At 50.7% G+C, this 7175-nt stretch overlaps 1 pseudogene; it reads left to right on the top strand.

Annotated features, from left to right (window-relative positions):
• The first annotated feature begins 311 nt into the window (after window positions 1-311).
• On the top strand, window positions 312-1100 carry LOC123776075 (large ribosomal subunit protein eL8 pseudogene; annotated as a pseudogene).
• Window positions 1101-7175: the final 6075 nt, after the last annotated feature.

Raw genomic sequence — 7175 nt, 5'->3', positions numbered from 1 at the left:
CCACTGAACTTTGCTGGGATTTAAAAAATGCATTCTCACAGAGGGTGTTTTGTATTCCAATGAATATATGTTACTCTGCAAACCACCCAAAACTTTATTTGATCATTGACCCATATGCAATTCCTACTGTTAAAAGAACAATCCTGGCATAAGAAACTGCCCAGGGCTCCACCATGGCTCAGCACCACCTGGGCCCTTCCAGTACTTGGGGAGATGGCACTGGTCTCCAGGGTTGCTTTTGACCCAAAATGCTATATTTGCACCTTTTTTTTAACAGGAACAGATGTGCCTCTCTCTTCCAGCCATCCAAGATGTCAAAAAGGAAGCGAGCTGAAGGGAAGGCGGCCCCAGCCCCTGCAGACATGAAGAAGCAGGAGGCCAAGGAGGTGGTCAATCTCATGTTTGAGAAGAGGCCCAAGAATTTGGGCATCAGAGGGGGGATCCGACCCAGAAGAGACCTCACCCACCTTGTCAAATGGACCACTCCACCTGGCTGCAGCAGCAAAGGGCTATTCTCTATAAACATTTAAAAATGCCTCTCGTGCTTAACCAGTTCACCTGGGCCTTGGACCACCAAACTACTGCTCAAGTGCCCAAGCCGGCCCACCGATACAGACCGAAGACTGAGCAAGAGAAGCAACCGAGATAGTTGCCCGAGGCTGAGACGAAAGCTGCCAGCAAAGGGCATGTCCTCACTAAGAGGCCACCTATCCTTCAAGCGGGAATGAACACTGTCACCACCTTGGTGGAAAACAAGAAGGCTCAGCGGGTAGTGATTGCACACGATGTGGATCCCAGCAAGCTGGCTCTCCTCCTGACCACCCTGTGTCACAAGATGGGGGTCCCCTACTGCATTATCAACGGGAAAGCCAGGCGGGGGTGTCTGGTCCCCAGGAAGACATGCACCACTGTGCCTTCACCCAGGTTAACTCAGAAGGGGCTCTTGCTAAGCTGGTGGAAGCTATCAGGACCAATTCCAATGACAGATACGATGAGACCCGCCATCACTGGGGAGGCAGGCCCTGGGTCCAAAGTCGGTGGCTCACATCGCCAAGTTGGGAAAGGCACAGGCTAAAGAAACAGCCACCAAACTGGGCTAAGTGGATGCTGTTGAATTTTCTGTACGTTAAAGTAATAAAAAGTTCTTTCAGCCAGTGTCAAAAAAAAAGAACAGACATGCATTAAAAAACATATTAATCACACATGCATAGATGCCACCCAGTTATCATTTCGTTGACAGATGTCCCAGAACTCTGATATGTAGAAAGCAACTAGGTGTTCCACACATTTCCGTCAAGGGTACAGGGTTGTTGCTCTCTTAATGCTGTTGTCTGCTCAGTAGCCCAGGCCAGGGCACTAACTATGCAACTCCTTATCTCCCAGTAGACGGTCAGAGTCTGCAGATGGGAGGAGGGGTGGGCATGCCTCCAAGCTCAGCAAGACCAGGCGTGGGAAATGTGGGTGGTGGGGAGCCTCCAGAAAGCCCCCAGCGTCCCTCTTCCATCTTGAGGTCCCTTTCGAAAACCAGGTTCCACTGACCTGAAGGGGAAATGGAAGAAGTAGTTTAGCATATGAACTGAATTCTTCACATGCCTGGGGCTTCGTACTGCACCCACAGACTTGGGTGATGATGTGGGCAATTTGGATCAGCTGCTCTCGGAAAGCACTGTGTTAGGTTCTCTGTGTTAGGTTACTTGGAGCTGGGGCCCTGAGACCCAGGTGCCCTCTCACATCAGCCGTGGCCAGCCACTCTCCTACGAGGAATGGAGGGATGACTGTCAACAGCCTGGGACACAGCTGGTTTGTGGCATGGCAGGGAGAAGAGAGCAGGATGGGGGCAGCTGAGCCTCAGGCACCTTGTTTGCCTCTCACAGAAGAGCCTCTCGAAGTGCATGCTAGGTCTGTCTTCTTGCCCAAGACAGTCAAGCTCTATGTCACGTGTATTCATTATAATATGAAATTAGAGTAAGTTAGTCAAGGAGCACATCTCTCCACTTTCTGACTTCTCAGAGAGGATGAAATCTTTCCAAATGACGTGGAGAAGCACATTGGGAAGCAAGTCAGAGGAAACGCCCTTCTGCAGCTGAGGGCACTGGAGAACCTACAGCCAGTGGGGAAGCGTGGCCTGGAGGGGCCTGCCGCCCTAGCCCTGGACGAGCATCTGCCGCCTGGGTCAATGCCCTGACTTGGGACGTTTGCGGGACTTGGCTGAGTACGTCCAGAGGCCATCGGGGAGGAGGGAGGTGGATGACTCCTCCGGCTCAGTGGCAGGTGCTTTCTTGGCCACCCGTTCCAGGAAGAGGTGTCAGGGCACCAGAACCCTATCTCCTATTGTCTCACAGAGATGAGGGAAGAAACTTCTGATCCTTCCTCCTGTGGGGTTCTTGCCCAGTTCATTCTGTCGCCAGCAAGACCTGCCCCGCATAAGCCACAAACCAGCCCTGTGCCCACATGGATGGGGCCACAGGGACGGCTGCAACAGGACGCCTGGCACCTGTCCTGAAGGCCCTTGCAGTCCTGGTGGGAGGGGACGGGGGCGGGTGACGGTCACGTGGCATGGCATCCCTTCTGTCAGCGAGGATGGAGACAATGATGCAAGTGGTCAGCTGCCACATGGGGCGCAGAGAGTGGGCTCTGCTGCTCTGGTCAGGGAGAGCATGCCCTTTGGGCAGCTCAGTAGCCCTGCAAGCAAATCCAGCCGCTACGCCTTTTGCTGGGACAGTTCCATCAGCGCTGAGTCTGCCTTTTCTCATCTACAGCATGAGAAGAGAAGCAGGGTGTGTGTCATGCCTGGCCCAGGGTGGATGGCCCCAAATATCGCCGTCCGCGGAGTCTGCGGGGAGCCCTTATCAATGACCGCCAGGGCCAGAGGCACGAGTTGTCACTGAGGCTTCTCAGCAGAGGAGCGGCATCATCAGGCCAAGACCGACAGACCTCCCTTTGAAGTTTGTAACTGAGGAGGCTGCCAGGGAACCCAGGGATGGGGAGGAGGCTCCTGCCTCCCCAGCAGAGTGCCCCCACCACCCTAGGGCTCCCAGCCTCCTTTACCCACCCCCGCTCTCCCCACGCGTCATCATAGCCTGGGTCCATGGTCCAGTGAAGTTTCTGGGGATGGCGATGCATTTATTCATCTTTTTCAGCCTCACCTCAGCAAAAGTCACAGAGTAGGAGCAATAACACTTTGGGGCGCCTGGGTGGCTCAGTCGGTTAAGCGTCTGCCTGCTCAGGTCATGATCCCGCAGTCCTGGGATCGAGTCCCGCATCAGACTCCCTGCTCAGTGAGGAGTCTGCTTCTCCCTCTCCCCTTGCTCCTTCCCCCTGCTTATGCTTTCTCTCTCTGTGTGTGTCAAATAAATAAATAAAATCTAAAAATAAATAAATAAAAATAATCTTGCAGTCCCTGGGAAAGGCCAGCCTGGAAAGCAGAGAAAGAGGCCCAGCCCCTGATGATGGACGGCCTCACAGGGAGAGAACCTGTTCCGGTGAAAACAAGGTTTCCTAGAGCAGAGGCCACTAGAGTCAGGGAGCGGGTGATCTCCAGAGCTCCGAGGTGGCTTCTAGTTCCAGCATCCCAGTGCATGTCCCTGTTTTAGGGAGCCTGGGAGCCACGTACCTACAAGAGGTGCCCGAGAAGACCCAAGAAATCAGGTGGAGACTTGTTGGAAGTGCGCAGTGGGGCTCCTGTCTTAAGAAGGAGGTAAAAGCTGGTTTGCTGCAAACTGGGGGCGGAGCTCCTGCTACATGCTGGGTCCCAGAAGCAAGGCTGCAGGAGAGGAGGGGATGGGGGCACAGGCTGGCCCGGCCATTGGGGCGCCTCCTGGGCTCACAGCCTGCTGGGAACCCTGGCATCCTCCTGCCTCTGGTGTGGATTGTGAAGCAGGGCTGGGCGGGGCAGGCTAAAGAGGCTGGGAACAGGCAGGGTCTGATCCTGCTGGTGGAGGGAGAGGGTACAGTGCGAGAGCCACTGCAAAGGGCATCAGGCAGCAGCGACGTGGAGACAGACAAGAGCCTCAAGCAAACTGAAGTTAAAGACAGCTTTGGTGGTGTTTTTATAGGGGAAAAGGGAGATAGCCAGCAAAGGAGTTGTATCTAGAATATATAAAGAAATCTCAACACTCAAGAATGAAAAACAAACAATTCAGTTAGAAAATGGTCAAAAGGCACAAAGAGACATTTCAGCAAAGAGGATCTATGAATGGCACATAAGTGCATGAAAAGATGTTCGGTATCTTTAGCCATGAGGGAAATGCAACGTAAAACCCCACGATGCCGCTGCACACCTAAGAAACACCTGGCTAACATAAAAACTAGTCACAACAGCAAGTGCTGCTGAGGATGCGGAGAAATTGAGTCTCTCATACATTGCTGGTGAGAATGGAAAACGGTATGATGGCCCTGATGAACAGTTGATAGTTTCTTAAAAAACTAAACATGCAACTGCCATATGACCCAGACATTGCACACTCATGCATTTATCCTGGAAAAATGCAAACTATATTCACACATAAAAGCCCTGTACACTAACGTTCATAGAAGCTTTATTCATAGTAGCCCCAAACTGCAAAAGACCCAAATGTCCTTCAATGGATAGCGGTAAACAGACTGTGGTCCATCCATCCTATGTAATATTGGACAGCAGTAAAAAGCAAAATATTGACTAATATAGGCAACAACCTGAATGGATCTCAAAGGCATTGTGCTGATTGAAAAAAAAAAAAGACAAATTCAACAGGTCACACACTGTATGACTCCATTTATATAACAGGTTTGAAGTCATAAAATTACAGAGTTGAAGAACAGATTGGTGGTTGCAAGGGATGGGGAGTTACATGAGGGAGGTGGGGGTGGCTACAAACGGCAGGGGGTCCTCATGGGGTTGGGGATAGGTTGTACTGTATCTTGGTGGTGGTCAGATGCGTCTACACATGTAATTAAGTTCCATAGAACTAACTATGTGTGTACACACACCCTCGCACACACACACAAGTGCCAAACAGGTGAAATCTGAATGAGGAGCCAAGCTCGAGTTCCTGGCTGTAGTTTTGCAAGACGCCCGCACTAGGGGGAAGTTTGGTGAGGGGTGTATAGAATCTGCCTGTATTATTTTTTAAAATTGTGTGTGAATCTGCAGTTATCTCAAAATTTAAAAAAAATTCTTAAAAGGAGGGGTGGAATTGGAACTGAGTTTAAAACAAAAAGGTGAAGAAAGTGGGCGGGGGACAGCCCTGCTGCAGAATTGTGATGTTAAAGATGACAGATTGAAGGAGGGTGGGTGCTCTCAACACCTGCACCCCAACTTCACATCATCCTATCAAGGACAGTAAATGTCAGATGAGGAGAAGGGGCCAAGGGAGGAAGGTGCCACCCCAGGGGCTAGCTGTGCAGCGCTGTGCTAGGTGTGCTGAGGGTGCTTGGGAAAGGCCAGGACTTTCTAAGCTTCGTGGGCAGCACCACCCAGCCAGGGAGTGGCTGCCAGGAGTCAGGGCAGCCCCTATGCCTAGAAGTGTCTGAGCAGAGCTAGGGAGGCTTCATGCTGGGATGAATGACAATGGTGGTGCTGAGTCAGCCTTCAGGGGTGCTTTCTGTCTGACAGTTTAGCTCTCGCTTAAGTCTACTCTGTTCCACTGTTCTATTTGCTCCCACCCCTTTTATTTGCATCCTGATTTTTTTTTGTGTTATGCAGTTTTCTTTTTAATCAAATAAGAGAAAAAAAGAATTATAAAATTACATCATAAAATATTTTAATATTTGCAAGGTAGTTACCTTTACCAGAATTCTTCATTTCTTCATCTTGATTTGTGTTACTGTCTACTGTACTTTTATTTCTTTTTTTATAATATTTTTTATTATGTTAGTCACCATACAGTACATCCCCAGTTTTTGATGTAAAGTTCCATGATTCATTAGTTGCGTATAACACCCAGTGCTCCATGCAATACGTGCCCTCCTTACTACCCATCACCGGCCTATCCCATTCCCCCACCCCCTCCCCTCTGAAGCCCTCAGTTTGTTTCCCAGAGTCCACAGTCTCTCACGCTTCATTCCCCCTTCTAACAGAAAGGAGGCTTGCATCTACAGTAACAGGTGTTTCCCTTTAGCAGTCCCGCTGCAGCTTAGCTCCTTGGGGGCCCCTGCTGTTAGCACTTTTAATACAGATTAAATCAACTCCTTACCTAAGTACTGTTAGAGTAGGTGTTAACTGAAGGTGACTTTTCTGCAGGGACAGGGCAGGCAGGACTCGCAGCTGCCACTCCGCCTGTGGCAGAGCCGCTCAGCCAGGCAGCCGTTCTCCAAGATGGCAGCATTTTACTTGTCGTGCTCAACATTTTAATGGAACTTTTCTTCAAAATTTAATTTTAAAAAAGAAACTGCTAAATGAGCATATGCTCAATATGAATTGAGTCTCCGCCCGTTGAGATCAGTACAAGTTAGCCAAGTAAGTTTTGAGGGGGCATCTTTGTCTCTCCAGCTGTCTGTACCTGTGGTCCTCAGCCCCAGCCGCGTAGGAGCAACCCTGCGAAAAACACCAGTGTCCAGCCCCACCCCATCAGTATGGTCCAGAGGGCCTGGGGTCAGCCCAGGCTTCAGCATCTTCTACAAGCTTCCCCGGGACATTAACATGCTGCCAAGATTAAGAGCCCTTGTTCGATGCCTTCATTTCAGGGACAAGTGGCCCTCAGTGCTGCTAACGGAGAGGGATCAGGCCCGCGAGAGTGATGGAGAAGAGAGTGTTCAAACCGATGCGCACTTAGAGCTGCAGAAATCCCAGTTCCATTTGTGAATTGTAGATTGCCCAAACTAGAGTCAATGCCAAAAGGAACAAATGCATATTGATATGTAAAGGAGCTGTCACTAAACTTCCTCTGGTAACGGATCTACACCCTCAGACATTTGCTTCACCCACACCCTCCCACTGACAGGTTGCCTTGGCTCACTGTCATGATCGCTGGTTCCCTGTCCTCCAGCCTCTATCTGTTACAAAGTTTTATCAAGCCCCTTTTCTGGGCACAGCTCTGGAGACACATGATATGTAAAATGCCATCTGTCCCCTAAAGCACTTGGCCCGGGGGCACTGTCGGGCCCTGCGTGCCGCCCTCTTGCCATCTGGAGCGTCAGGCCGTGCAGTTTCCGAGCATCTCGCTAGGCCCTCTCTTGAAGCAGACAGGTCCTCTCTG

This window comes from Ursus americanus, chromosome 7 (assembly GCF_024610735.1).
Source record: "Ursus americanus isolate L20-20 chromosome 7, mUrsAme1.1.p, whole genome shotgun sequence".
Lineage (NCBI taxonomy): Eukaryota > Metazoa > Chordata > Mammalia > Carnivora > Ursidae > Ursus > Ursus americanus.
Note: the sequence above shows the minus strand (reverse complement) of the source record. Positions and strands in the feature narration are given on the sequence as shown.